Genomic DNA, 16,066 nt, shown 5'->3' on the forward strand with positions numbered 1-16,066 from the left:
TGAAGAAGCCCTACCTTGGAAATCACTGAGAGTAGTCAACGACCACCTTCATTCTTTGGTTTACACAATAGTTCCCAAGACACATATTGCATTCCTCCACATCCAGTACTTTTATTCCATAAAAAGCCTCTACACATTTTTTGTCAAATTCTTTCAGGATACATAATGGTACTAACAAAAGGGAAGACAAAACATTGGTAAAGAAAGGAATGCAGATTTCACTAATACCAACTTCCCTTCCAATGAAATGTAATTCTTCCCCAAGTGTTCAACTTATTAGAAGCCACCTCCATAAGCTTTAGGAAATCCAAAGCCACCATCCTCCTTAAGGTTATCTTTAAACCAAGATTACATTGCTCTTTCACCTCCGTGAATAGAAGAATATTTGTAATTTTACTCTTCCTCCTCCAGTTAACATGCTTCCCAAATAAAATCATAGATTTGGAGGGATTAACATTTTAACCCGACCACTTGCAATAATTAATAACAATGTTCTTCAACTCCTTAACCTCCCTGACATTTTCTTCAGAGAATATTAATATATCATCGGCGTAGAGTAAATGTGAAATTCTAGGAGCATTAGGAGTAATGGAAATTCCCAGTCCACTTCTACTAAGATTTAGAGCTTCAGATAATATTTGAGAACATAAAATAAGGTGAAAATGGACACCCTTGCCTAAATCCACTCTTGCCTTTGATCCAATCAGCTTTCCTTCCATTAATCAAAATGCAATACTTCAGTTCTAAGACACACTGCAATAATAATCCCAAAAACCTGCTAGGAAAGTTAAAGTGAAGAAGAACTTGCCTTAGAGCTTGCCATCCCATGCTATCATAAGCTAAGCTTGCTCCATGTCAATTTTGATAGCCAATAGACCTTTTTTTTTGCTTTAGAATTCAAGAATTTATTGAAGACTTCTTGAGCCAATAGCACATGCTCAAACAAAGAATGACCTCTAATGAAAGCTGCTTGATCCACCGATATGATCTTATGAATCTCCTTCTCCAATCTATTCAACAACATCTTGGAAATTATTTTATATATAGTCATACATAGACTAATAGGTCGGAAGTTAGAGGAAACCAAAGGATTTTGGATCTTTGGGATCAAAATGATCAGCATCTCCTTCCAAGAATGATGCATTACTCCTGATGAGAGAAATTGGCTCACGGCCTGCCATACATCATTCTGAATAATTTTCCAAAAACTTTTATAAAAGAGAAGGTAATCCCATCTGAACTGGGAGAAATGTTCTTCCCAGCATTTTCTACAACCACCTACAGCTCCTCCCTAGTGAAATCAACATTCAATAACCCCTGATCATCTTCATTAATGACTACAGAAGGATTCCACTTCCTCTCCAGCAAATAGTCCTTGTACCGCCATTTTAGCTTAAAAAATTCTGTGAAAGTTTTTTGAATTTGAGCAATATCCTCCGTCACATTGCCTGTATCAGTTTTGATCTGATTAATCTAGTTAGAATTCCTTCTCGCATTCGCAAATGCATGAAAAAATGATGAATTAGAATCCCCCTCTTCCATCCATTTTGCTTTTGCTCTTTTCTTCCACCTTGTATTGAGATGGGCAAGGGTAATGTTGAGTTCATTAGTTTTATGCTTGAGCAACTACAGCCTCTCAAAAGATATCATACCTTTTGCTTCCTCCATTTGAATATCTAAAATCTCCTCCTTTAATGTGTCCCTCAACAAGTTCAGATTTTTGAATTTGGCTTTACTCCAGAAAAATAAATCTCTTAAAGTTCTCTTGAACTTTAAATTTAAAGAGGTGGCCGGGTCACACCCTCTACTATTCTTCCATTTTTTTTTTCACAATAGCAGCTGCCACATGGTAATACACCCAAACATCTTCAAAAAGAATACCTCTATTGTGCAACTCCACTGCTTTGAAAATTTCCAAAAGAATTGGACAATAATCCGAAGCAATTCGAGACAAGTGTTCACACAAGCTATATGAATAGAATTAAATACAGTGGAATTAATGAGACACCTGTCTAATTTTTCTAAAATTTGAGCCCCTCTAGATTTATTATTGCACCAAGTGAATTTGGGTCCAATAGCCAAACCTCATGCAAATCATTTTTGATCATGAAATTCTTCAAATATTTAAAGCCTTGAGACAAGATGAACTTCTTCCCACCTCTTTTCTCTTCTTGGGAGAGAACACAATTAAAATCTCCTCCCACCACCATAAGCAAATAAATAGAGCATTGCCTCTCTAAGAAATCCCATAAGAGTTTCCTACCAATAGCATTTGTACTCCCATAAATAGTAGCCACCATCCAACATCCTTTGTTTAGGATTTCCAATTTACCAATAATAACTTGAGTAGAATCTTCAATAACTGAGAAAGAGGCCAAATCCTTTCACCATAACACCATCAAACCTCCAGAGAGACCATTAGAAGGAACCATATAAGATTCCCAATTGTTTCCCAAAAACTTCAAAATCTGAATTTTCTCCAGAGAGCTAATCTTTATTTCTAGCAAGCCCACAAACAACACATTATTGTCTTTTATAACCTCCTTTGGATATAGAGCAGACTCAATTTTCTTGGTTCCTCTAAAATTCTAGAATGCCAATGAAGTCATTGTTTAAAAATGGGGGAAGGGCCCCCATTCCTCTTAGCTTTACCACCATCCATCTCCTATTATGTGGTATTATGTTACCCGAACCAAGAGACTTCAACTCTTTAAGAAGCTTAACTTTTTTTCCTGAAGATAAGTTTTTTGCCACAACACCATTCAAAGGAGAATTCCCCTTACAATCACCTGGATCATTACCGGGTCCACATCATAATCGCAACCCGAGCCTCCCATACTAACAAATTCACTACCAGCATTTCACCTTCTTCAGCACAATCATCCTTATTCAACTCCACTATCTTAGTAGGTCTTGTTTCATCCAGACAAGATAATATATCAAATTTATTAAGTATAGTAATAGTAGGTTCAGCATTTGTTACCTCCACCCATATAACTTCTAAGATTTCAGTTGGTTGAGCTGCAATAATTACTCCCTCATTTCCTTCTCCATCCTCTATAAGATTGGAATTGAAAAAAGACAGTTTAAACTTTAGATTTTCACCTTCTAAATCACCATCTCTCTTTGAAGAAACAGGACCAAGCTTAGGGACATAAGCTTTCCTCATAGGAACAAAAGCTCTATTGAAAAAGCCTCTATTTTCTGCAACCACTCTATGTCTTCTTTTACCATATTTTACTTGAATCCATGGAAAATAAGAAGCTTTTACATCAGTAGGATTTCTACCAACAAAATCTATCAGTTTGACCCGTGATTTTGTGGTTGCATCAGCATATTCTTGAGAAATTACCTTATCTATTTTTTAATCAACATAGTCATTAAGGTATGGCCTATTCTTCCACTCTCAAAGCAAATTTTAGAAACTCCCTCATACTTAAATCTTTGGAAGAATTTTTCGACCAAACACTAGATGGTAATTTGATATCTAAGGGAATACAGACACATACTTGCAAATTCCCTTCTACTCCATTGGAACATGTTCCCATCAAGGAGGTAAGGCATACAACCTTGAGAAGAAATTATACACATATTAAGCTCATCCCGACATTGTAGTGGTAGGTTAGGCAATCTTATCCATAAAAAAGCTGAAATTCCTTTTAATGAAGATGGGTTGAATGATGCCAACCATTTGTCTAAGCCCACAACCTGACCTCTAACAAACCAAGGTCCTCCAGTTAAAATATTCTCCAAAACATTTGCATCTTCAAATGAACAAAGCATCCAACCAAGACCCAAACCTGTAATATGAAATTTTCCAAAGCAACTCCATTACCTTCTTAATTAAACACACATCGATTCTAATGTTATGTTATCTCCAAATACCTTCACAACAATGGCTTTATCTAATCTTCTTGCATTCTCCATCTCCTTCTCAGCATGTATCCTTACCACTTTTCCATCATAAGATAAAAAAGAACCCAGTTCCAAATTATCAACATTATTATTCTGTTTCTTAGTCTTGAATCACCACATTGTTTCCCTTCTCTACATATTGAGTTACCTTTTGAATATTCAGATTGCTCTCCTCAGCGTAAATGCTCAAATCATTAACATTTTCTTGATGCAACAAAACCTCATCCACTTTGTCTCCTTTAAAGTTATTTCCTTCCGTCAGTGGTGATACGATATTAACATTCCAAATCGGAGAAGAAGGCAGTGAAGCATAATTAAAACATTTGTTGGAATAAATTCTCATCCTAGCTAAAGATGAAGCTTCCAGATTAAGATTTTCAATCACTTTGTTTCCTTCAGGGTTAATTTTAAACCCTTTTGGGCTGGCAAAATCATCCTCCTTGATGATCTCTTAACCTTTGCCATGAACAAAAATGTGGATCTTCCTCTTTAATAAACCACCTTCATTGATTACCAAATATTTTTCATTAAAACCTTTGATAAGACTGTGTAACATATCCAGAGCTCTGGAACCTCCATTGAAGACATTGAAAGCAGGTTGCACCGGAACAAAAACACCCTTCAAGTAATTTGCCCAAGATTTAGTGGTTCAAAGGCGCTTACCATCCATCCGTGCCACTCGTAGCTGTCGTAGCCACCGCCGGCGCCTGTACCCGCTAGAGCAATAGTCATAGATCGACGATCGAACAAGCCATGAAAATTAAAGAACTGACGAATTCAAATAAAAATAATGTAAAACTTTTAAAATCCCAGATGTTCTCTCTAGCTTTCTCTCTCTTAACTATTTTCACCCTTCTAGTCCTATAATTAAAACCTTTCAAATGTTCATAGAGTATGAATAATCAAATGAAAATTTCTAACGCATGATTAAATTAACTATTTTCTGGAGGAACTCTCAGAATAAATCATCCCGTACGATTCCAAAATCATACAGTATGACTAGTTTTAAAAATACAAATTTTTATTCTGCCCAAGTGTGTGTATGCATAGTTATACAATTACAATCACACTCTCTTAGAATCAAAAAAAAAAAAAAATACATACTTTAATTACAATAAATTCTAGTCTAATCTATCTTGAAGTCTTCAACATTCTAGAGTATGATTTACTTAAAACATTAGAACAAACAAACAACACAAATAAGACTTTCCAATATGTGTTAGAACTAAATAATAATCAACACTAATATTTTAGTATCATAAAAAAACTCACATGATGTAAAAATATAGATTTGAATAGTATATCATAACAATCTCCCCTTTTTTGATGATGATAAAATAATTATTATTTGAGTTAACACATACGACTATTTTTCTCCTAAGCTCCCCCTAAATGAATAACCAATTTAAAACAAGGAGTGGATTCCCTTGAAAATAAAAAAAAAACAAAATCCAAACAAAAACTACTAAAACAAAAATAAAATAATAAAAAATAACACGGATGAAAACATAAACACACTCTTCCAACAAAAAACACACTCAAAAAAAAAATATACATACACAGAAAAATATCAAACAGTAACAAATATCAAAAAATAACCAATGACTCTCGCTTTTGACAACAACAAAAAGGAAGTACATCTTAAAATGAAAAGTTTCTATGGATAAATTAAAGTTGTTGATAAAAAGAAAATTAAACTAATTTCAAATAAAGAGTAACTTCCTATTACTAAAAAGAAAATTTCAAATTTTAAATCAAAGAACAACTAAGATAAGAAAAGTAAACTAAGTTTATTGTTCATTTTAGACAAATTAAATAAAAATAATTATGACAAAAATGACAAGATAAAGATTAATTAATTTCTAATTCAATAGTGAAAAAGATTATCAATTATATGGATTTAGATTAGAGATAGAATGATAATGGAAAGAATAATATGATTTTTTTTTAATTGGCGACATAACGCGTCTTTTCAATTATTCTTGCCACACTTTGTTCATCTTTTTTACTTGGGCTAATTGTGCCTCTTCTCACTTTGCGAACATTGCGCATATTTTCTATTTTTATATATTTTGTGTATTTATTTTCTTTTTTTGGTCTTTCAAATATCAATAATCTTAATTCAAAGTCCAATAATAACAAAATTAAATACATTGAAAAAGAAAATAAAATAAATAAGGCATCTATTTTGCAAAATTATTTCAAAATAATATTATTCTATACGAATATGAAATTAATCTCCTAATCTACATCCAGTCATAATTTTAATTTAAAATATAAAAGATTAAATTTTGCTAGGAAATTAATTTGTAGAATAAAATAATTTAAAATTTTATTTAAGAGATCAACCATATATGATTTGTTTTAAGAAAAATTAACATTTCAAAAGTCAAATTTCAATGCATGTCAACACAATTTTTTTTTTATTTCATTTATCATCCAAAACACAAACAGACACCTTTTTCCATTTAAGATCACATCATTCTAAAAGCAAGAACAACATATGAATACACTAACACATGAAATCACTAAAATCATAGAAAAACATCTCAACAACAAATACATAAATTCATCATCAAATATAACATAGAAGATCAACTAATATTCAGAGGGGCCTTAATCTGTATGAGGTGCTTGGTTGAATAATGAAAAGCAACTACTAATCTTAGCTACATTAATGTTAATTGAGTCAAATTACCTTCAGATCAATCCCATATCTTTATAATATTTAGCATCCTATTGATTCAGCTAGTTCTCAATTTTATCAAAGCATTGATAAAAATGAGTTTCAATTCTATTGAAGTGTTGGACCATTTCTTGGTAGAAATTTTGGTCAGGTCTTGGTACATGTGCTAGAGCAGGAGCTCCATCTTATTCCTCAGAGTCATCTTCCTAAAAACTTTGAACACACCCAAAGAATGCTCAAAAAGAGGCATCAGTAAACAAAATAGAAAGTTTGGTGGGTGGATCAAGATGGATTAGGTTATACTTTTTCTCTAAGATATAAGCAACTAGAAGTCCTAAGGCCGTATTTTTTTGTCTTATTATGAGGAAGTTCAATATGAAAAAGTTTGTAAATATAATCCATGTTAATTTGGGCTTTATCAAAAGTTTTTTTACAATCAATATCAAATATGTTACCGTGGACAAAAGAGGAGTCAAGTTTATGTGATCATCAGATTTTGGAATTATGGAGGTTCTCAAAACTTGTTGGAAAATTCAAGCATTTTGATTTAGAGTGTACACACGAGACAAATGATTAACTTGGGAAAAACCTCTAAGAGTCTGATTTATTTCTAAACATTTATAGTCGCCTCTAGAGGTTAAACTATGTGCTTTAACTCCTTGGAGTCTTAGGTGAAGGAAGTTGCCTAAATCTTCTATAGTGTTCTCTACATGCTGCTTAAAGATGAAAGAGGTAATCCATGTGTGGTCTTAACTTACCTTCATATTGGCAAGGATAATTTGAAAGGTATTATAGTGGTAGGCATAAATCAAAGTAAGTATGAAGAAAAACTAGGTTGAGGCAAATAGGGGCATGATAAGAAAAGATAATATCATTCTAAATGAGGAGTCAGGAAGGGGTTACTTTGATAGCGAAATACCTATCAAAGGCTTCCTCATTCTCTTTAGAAATAAAATTGTCATTGTGAGTTTGTATAAGTTGTTAAACCTATGTAAATGTCTGAAGGCTAACAAAGAGGGAGGTAATTTGGTATTTAAAAAAAAATTCTCTTGTATATTAATAAAAATTGATTTTTATATATTTTTTTAAAAATAATTTTTCAACCAACAAATATAAAATGCTGAAAAAATAAAAGTGCAGAAATAAAAATGAACACAAAGATTTATAGTGGTTTGGTCCAATAAGACCTACATACACTCCCAGAAGACTCCCTTTTTACGTATTGCCCTATTATCAAAAGTGACTCTCCTTTCTCCCCCACAGCAAGACGGAGAAGCCTTTACAATTTTCTCTCTTCAACCTATCCCTGGTGCAGCAGAGCACTGTTGTTCTTTTACATTGTCCAATAGTTCCCAGAGTACCGTCATCCTTTCATACCATCCAAGTGTCCGTAGAGTACCATTGCCTGTTCAGATCCTCCAAATGTTGGTAGAGTGTTAGAACTTCTTCAAAGATCTTCTCTCGAGCAAGTAGAAAAAATAAAGGAAGATACGTAACCAAAAATAAAAGAGATTCTTACTTTTGAGTAACCTTGTTATCCCTTCACACTCCACTTGCAAGAACTCTCTCTAAAACACTCTCCCAAAACACTCCTTCACTTGCTCTAAATGAACTCACGAAGAACAACTCTATTCACATACTCTGGATATCATTTATATGAACCACACTTCATACAATATAATTAGTTAAAAATTTAATGTTTGTTAGGATAAAAAGAATCCTGTTCTTTTTGTACTCTTGATGTTATCTGTATGAAGTTCACTCCATATAATATGAACAATTATAAAAAATTTGGAATTCGTCAGGACGAAAAGGAACCCATTCTTTTCATACTCCGAACATCGTCTGTATGAGGTTCACTTCGTACAGTACGAATTGTTCAAAATTTTGTTTAAAATCATTGATAAGAATAGGGACATATCTATTTTATACTCTGGAAATTATTTGTATGGAGGTCACTTCATATAGTACGATCAGTACTTACAAAAATTTCTTCCCGTAGTTCATTTAATTGCTCACAGGAGGAAATAACTGAATAAATCATTCAGCGCGAATTAAAATCATACAATACGATTAGTTTTAAAAATTTATAGATTTTAAGAACTTCCTTAGTGTATGTGTGGACGGTTACTCAATTACAATCTCACTCTCTCAGACTGAATAAAATAAAAATAAAGAATCTATATATAATGAACTCTAATCTAATCTGATTTGAAGTCTTGAACAATCTAGAGTATGATTTTACCTGAAATATTAGTATACACAAACAACAAAAATATTATATCCAATATATGTTAGGAGGGGTAATTAAAATAATAGTATATGGAATTATCAAAAACACACATATTACAATAATCTTAATAATCAAAAAACTAAGTTGCAACAATCTTAACAATCTCTCCCTTTTTTATGATGACAAAATAATTATTATTTGATTTAATATTTATACCCTAAATTTCTCCTTAGCACCCCCTTAATGAATGAACATTTGAATATATGGATATTTCATGTAGAGTAGAAAACATTGAAAAATCATAGAAACAATGAGAGACACAAACAAAGATATGAAAATACAAAATAAACAATGAAATAAATAACAAAAGACTCAAATGAAAGATAATCATTGCGCAAATTTTGTGCCCTTTTTACTTTACGAACCATTGTGCAAACTTTTAATTTTTGCACACATTGTGTATTTCTTTTTATTATACTTTTTTAGTCTTTCCAAAATTAGTAATCTAAAAAGCAAACTTCTCTAATAACAAAAATAATCATATTAAAAAAGAAAATAAAGAAAATTAGGACATCAAAATTGCAATAATTTTATTCTATTTATGTTAGCCTAAAAGAACATGATATTGATCTTCTTAACTGATTCAAGTTATAAATTAATTTGAATTTTTTTGAAAAATTAGATTTCAAAATGAAATTAAATTTGTAATGCAAGTTAATTTATACACATTTTTTAGATCAATTATAAAAGACTTTTCATTTAGGCATACTAACATTAAAAATAAGAATAAAAACAAATTCTCAAAACATGTCATTTTTTATTGATAACAAAAGGATTTTAAAAAATCAGTGCATTCATATCAATTGATAATACTCCAAAACAAAACACATATCATCCGATCAAAAAACATAACACCAAACGACAAACACAACTAACATCAATTGAAAGAAAATACAACATTAAATAATAAGAAAAAGTTTGATAGAAATAATATCAGAGATGTATAACTAAAACTCAGAGGGGCTCTGGTCTGGAGGAGGTGGCTAGTTAAACGCAAAAATATCTATTCATCTTAGCTACATTTATGTTCATCGAGTCAAACTGACCTCAGATCCACCCCATGTCTTCTTGGTATCTTACATCATGCTAATTTAAATGAGTCTCTATTTGATCAAAACATTTATTAAAGTGAGTCTCCAACTAATCAAACCACTGAAAGAGAAACTTTTTTACCGAAATTGTTAGAGAGAGAAACTGCCGTTAGAGAGAAAAATTACTAGATGTTTAATTTTTGATTTTGCAGTTTTCCTATGACCTTCATCGCCGGCCCTTGGCGATGACGGCAGAAGGCCACCGACCACCAGTTGGCGTGCATAACAATACTGGAAGATGAAATGGACAAATCAGAGAAGATGGCCATCACCGCCAAACATTTTTGCGTTCAGATGCAAACAACACGCAAGCTAAATGGCTGCAAGACTTCTGGTTATCAGAGATGTAAGTGATTCACCTGTGAAGAAGAATGTTGATTCTGTGGAAGGTAAAGGTAAAAGTCTTTTGATTAACCCTGATTGCATTACTCCGCGACTTCAGAAGTCTAGTGCAAATTTGAATCAGAAATCTAATGACATGGAAGCTTCTTCATTAGAATTGAAGATTTACGTTAATAAATTTGGTTGTTCAAATGTAATCTCTGATCTATGGCCAGTGATAAATGCGAATATCCTGAATGACGTTAACAATATATCTCATCCTGATGATAAGCAACCTTCTGATTTTTGCACAGACTTAGTTGTTAAGTCTTTCATGCAAACTGGAAATGTTGAGAAGAATTGTTGTGATGCTATGGCAAAGAGTTCTAAAAATGGTCCTAAAGAAAGTTTTCTTAATGCTTGGAAGAAGACTTAACACATCAAGCTTAACTATAATATGAACTCAACTCCCGTTACTGATGATGGAATTGCTGTGATTATGAATTCAGAACTTGAAAATGTTAATTCACACATTTTGAGGAATTCATTGGTTATTAAAGTCTTGGGTAGAAACATCCCTTTCCTAGTCTGCAGTAGAGAACTTCAGAAGCAAAGGTCTAAATTTGGGAATTTTCATCATACAACTTTGGGTCTTAATTGGATCCGTTATTCTTTTACCAATCCTTAAACTGTTGAAGAAATCTTAGAAGGAGGTCCTTGGTTTGTTGGAGGAAATATTATTGGTTTGGACATATGGTCGCCTTCATTTTCCCCCGAATCTCTCAAAGGTCTTACAACACCTATATGGATTCGTATGCCGTGTTTACCTTTACATTGTTGTGATGAACAGAATATTTCTAGAATTGCATCTATGATAGGAGTTCCTTTATATCTTGATGGCAATTCATTTAAATGGGGAAAGCGAGAGTATGCCCGAGTTTGTGTTCGTATTGATTTAGATAAAAAATTACCTAAAGGTGTTTGGATTGATGCAATGCATGGTAGATCCTTCCAAAAGGTAAAATATGAGAAGATTTCATCTCTATGCTATCGTTATAGTAAAATTGGCCATCTAAAGAACAAATGTCCACTTATCAACAACTCTTCAACAAAAATATTTGTCTATGTTTCAAATGTTAGTGAAAAAGGGGTAAGTCATGAAGAAGGAAACTCCAATGAACATGATGAATTATGACCTTAGATACAGGTCAAATTCAAGAAAAATGAAGTGTTCAGGAAGACTGTAGATTTAGCAAATCAGAAAACTAAAATTTAGAAGGATTAGCCTGCTCAGTCCATCATAGAAGGGGGTGAAATCATTGCACCGCAGAACAATGTTGAAGTTCAAATTACAAAATCTGATGCTAAAAGTAACTCTCTTGAGTTAATGAAGACTAACAGGTCTGACTTATGTTTGAAGAACAATTTCAGCATCCTGGAAGACACTTTGCAAGATAATGTTTGGAGGATACTATGGAAACTGGTTGTATTATAGAGCTTGTTAAAAGTGGAAATCAGTCTCATTTTTCTAATATTGCTGTATGCACTTCTCCTGATAATCCAACCAAGCAAAATTTATTAATAACAAATGATGTTATTACAACTGATAATGTTGTCAAGACAACATCAGGTAAATTGAAGCTAGCCAAAGAAGTCAGAGATTTGGGCCCTATTGATGCAATTAGTAATAATAGAAGAGGAGGTAATAAGAACAAAAAGAAAGGTAGGGATTCATCCCCTCCTAGAAATCAATGACTTCCCTTATTTTCTGGAACTGTAGGGGGGCCAAAAAGGAGGCTTCACTCTATCTCAAGGAGATAATAAAGGATTATGAAGGTTGTTTTATTGGTCTTGTTGAGATTAAAATCTCAAATATTGATAGGCTTGATGTTGATAAAGTTATTGGAAGAGACTGGGATTTCTTCCACCATCCTACTGAAGGTACTTCAGGTGGAATCCTTATTTTATGGAATAGAAATAATGTTTCCTTTGAAGTCATGGATCATTCTTCACAAGCTGTTATTGGAGAGCTTAAATCTCCTTTGTTTGGATCTTGTATGGTAGGGACCGTGTATGCTAACAAGGATTATCGTATAAGGAGAAGTTTATGGGAGATGCTTGAAAAGGCTACTAAAGATGACATTCCTTCAATAGTTGGAAGAGATTTTCATTGCTTATTATCTAATGATGATAAGAGAGGTGGAAAGAGGTTCCTTTTTTCAAAAGGACCTCAAGAGATGAAGCTGTTTATGACTAACAATGATTTTCATGATGTAGGTACTATTGGTCCTAGACACACTTGGTGCAACAACAAGGATAGAATTATGAGAATATGGGAAAAACTTGATAGATGCCTAATCAATTTGGCTGCTCTCCAAAATGTTCCCTTGGCTCGTGTTAGACACTTAGCAAGGATTGCATCCGACCATTGCTCAATTGCTTTCAAAGTTCTGTAAACACAACACAAAACTCATTTTATCATATTTGAAGAAACCTGGAAATCATATCCAATGGCATGGAGCATTGTTTCTAACGCCTGGAGAAAAACTGATTATGGTAATGAGATGGATGTTTTACAAATGAAGCTTAGAAGGTCCTTGAGGTCCCTTTTTTTCTGGAGTAAGAACAAATGCAAGAGCCTAAATGCGTTAAAAGAAGTTTTAAGAAAAGAGATAGTTGATCTCCAATTGGAAGAAGCTTTACAAGGTGGTTTGACAGATGAGAAGTTGAAGTTACTCAGGAATAAAGTGCATGAATTTAATATAACTCTGGTAGACTTTCAACATGGTGGAACCAAAGAGCCAAGGTGAGATAGAAAGAAGAAGGAGATGTAATTTCAAATTTCTTTCATAGATTTGCATCAGCTAAGAGGAATGGAAAACTTATCAGACAAATCAAAAATGAAGATAATGCCTTGGTGGAGGATTTTGAACAGATTTCATCTGTTTTCCAAAATTTTTTGGAGAAGAAAAGGTGATCCAGAGATTGCATTTTAACAAGTTGGTTAATTTTCCCGGATAACCAAAGACTTAACTCCATGGATATTCAATTCCTGAATAGTGATTTCACCCAGGAAGAACTAAAAATTGTGGTCTTTCAGCAAGGAAGAAATAAATTCCCTAGCTTGGATGGTATTACTCCATCATTTTTTCAATTTTTTGGGAGTATTGTTAGAGAATCAACATGGAAAGCTATTGATAGCTTCTTCAAATCTGGGAATATGAAAGATGAACGGAAGTACACTTTGATAGTGTTAATCCCAAAAAGAAAACATCCGATAGTGCCATCTAATTTCAGACCAATTAGCTTGTGTCAACCCACTTATAAGTTGGTTATAACTATGTTGGTTAACAGAATTAAACTATGTATCTCCAAGATCATTTCGGTAGAACAAGTTGCTTTCATACCTGAGAGATATATGTCTGAACATTGTTTACTTGCTCAAGATATCTTCAACAAATTCAGGACCTCAAAGGACTAGAAAGGATTGATGGCAATAAAATTAGATATGGAACAAGCATTTGATAGCATGGGATGGCCAACATTGCATCAAGTTTTACAAACTTATGGATTTCATATTTCTTTTTGTAAGATTATCATGGAATGTGTTATGAATGTTAGATTCTCCTTTATTTTAAATGGAAGATTATCTAGGTGGATCAAAGCTGGAAGTGGGCTTCGGCAAGGCTGCCCATTATCTCCTTATTTGTTCATAATGTGTTTTCAGCTCCTTTCCCATGCAATTAACCAAAGAGGACAGCATTTGGGAGTTAAATTAACACCAAAAAACTAGAAAATTACACATCTCTTGTATGTATATGATGTATTATTATTCTCCCAAGCCTCTTCAATAGCAGCTCAAGAATTAAAAACCATTGTGTTGTATTTCTACAATTGGTTTGGACAAAGAGTTACTGTCTCAAAATCCCAGATTTTATTTGGGAAGGTCTTGAAGCTTTAATGAAGAAACACATAAAGAAGAAGTTGGGTTTCAATGTGGTGAAGGAGATGCTTTATTTGGGTGTTAAAATTGCTCTAAGAAGACTTAGAATAATTGATTTTCAAGGTATGATTGACCTTATATTAGAAAGACTCAATGCATGGGGATGCAAACATCTTTCCATGGCTGGTAAGATAACTGTTGTTAAGGCATCTCTCATAACCTTACCAAGTTTTTTATCAACTCATTCTTTGATTCCCATGAAAATTTTACTTCAAGTAGATCAATTCTGTAAAGAATTCATATGGCATAAAGGCATGGTTAAAAATGGATTACACTATGTTGCATGGGATGTTTTATGAAAATCAAAATCAAATGGTGGCTTGGGAATACACTCTGCTGTCCAACAGACGGGACCTCTTAGATCAAGGCTAGCATGGAAATTCACTCAATATCCTGATAATTTGCTACATAAAAATATTATTAATAAATATGGTGATAATATATTTGAAGAAAAGAAAATTTGATCATCGGCATGGAAAATTCTGCTGGACGGTGGAAAGCATCTCAAACCCATTGTTAAATGGAAAGTTGTTGATGGGAAGAAAATAAATGTTATGAATGACATTTGGATCTTGGATAGATGTCTCAACTATTGGCCCACTCTTGCTGCTTGTGTAGATTTGGATAAAATTAATCTGAATGTTTTTATTTTGGCTGATGGCACTTGGAATAAGACTTTGCTACATAATTTCTTTCATGAGGAGCTCATTATGCTGATTCTACAAGTTAAAATTGATCCTGAAGCTGAAGACAACTATTTGGAAACCATCTATTATCACAATGGTAAGTCTATAACTGCTATGGCTTATGAAGAATAATTAAAGAATCATCCTAAGGAGAAAGATTATAAATTCACTAGATGGATAAAAGGTTTAAAGCTGAACCTGAGAGTAGAACAATTCTGGTGGAGGTTGAGCAAGTTTGCTATTCCAACATTTGAATTTCTCAAATATAGGAATTTAAGCCAAAATGATCAATGTCCAAGAGGATGTTAAATGGTAAAGAACTATGAGCATATTACAGTGCATTGCAAATTCATCAAAGAAATCATTCTCAGATTAAGAGAATGGGTTTCTTTATTCCAACATTCCATTCCCTTGATAATTTCCTTGAAGAACTAAGAAGCCATTCATCTCAGTTTCCAAACATGGTAAAAATTTACCTTACATCTATTTTTTCTTTCTTGGAAAAATAGAAATGACTTGGTTCATGGTAATTCTGTGACATCTAGTGCTTTTGTGGCAGCGAATGTACAGTTTTTAACAACACAAAAATCTTACCCAAATCTATATAACTATGATTCTAATCTCCTAAGGGAGTTTACTAATGTTTGGCTCCCTCCACCACTAGATGGGATCAAAATAAATGTAGATGCATTATTATTGGAGACAAATCAAGTTCGAATTGGAGGTGTATTTATAGACCACGAAGGAAGGCTACTGTTGGCTTTTGGAAAGAAGAAACTTCATTGGGATATCTCTCAACTTAAATTGGAAGTTGTTTTAACTATAAAGGAATTCATACAACCTTGGATGTTGGAAGCTAAAGGCGTGATCATTGAGGTGACAACATAAATATCATCAACTTTACATAAAATTCTTTGAATAAACTTAAGTGGCATCTCAACATAAGGTATATCAAAGATCTCTTATTCCTCAATGATGTCAATAAAGTAATTTTTAATCATATTCATGGAGATTGTAATAAAGTAGCGGATGGTTGTGCTACTTTAGCTTTAAGTAATGATTTTTTCTTTG

The sequence above is a fragment of the Dendrobium catenatum genome, unplaced genomic scaffold, assembly GCF_001605985.2.
Source record: "Dendrobium catenatum unplaced genomic scaffold, ASM160598v2 fragScaff_scaffold_410, whole genome shotgun sequence".
Lineage (NCBI taxonomy): Eukaryota > Viridiplantae > Streptophyta > Magnoliopsida > Asparagales > Orchidaceae > Dendrobium > Dendrobium catenatum.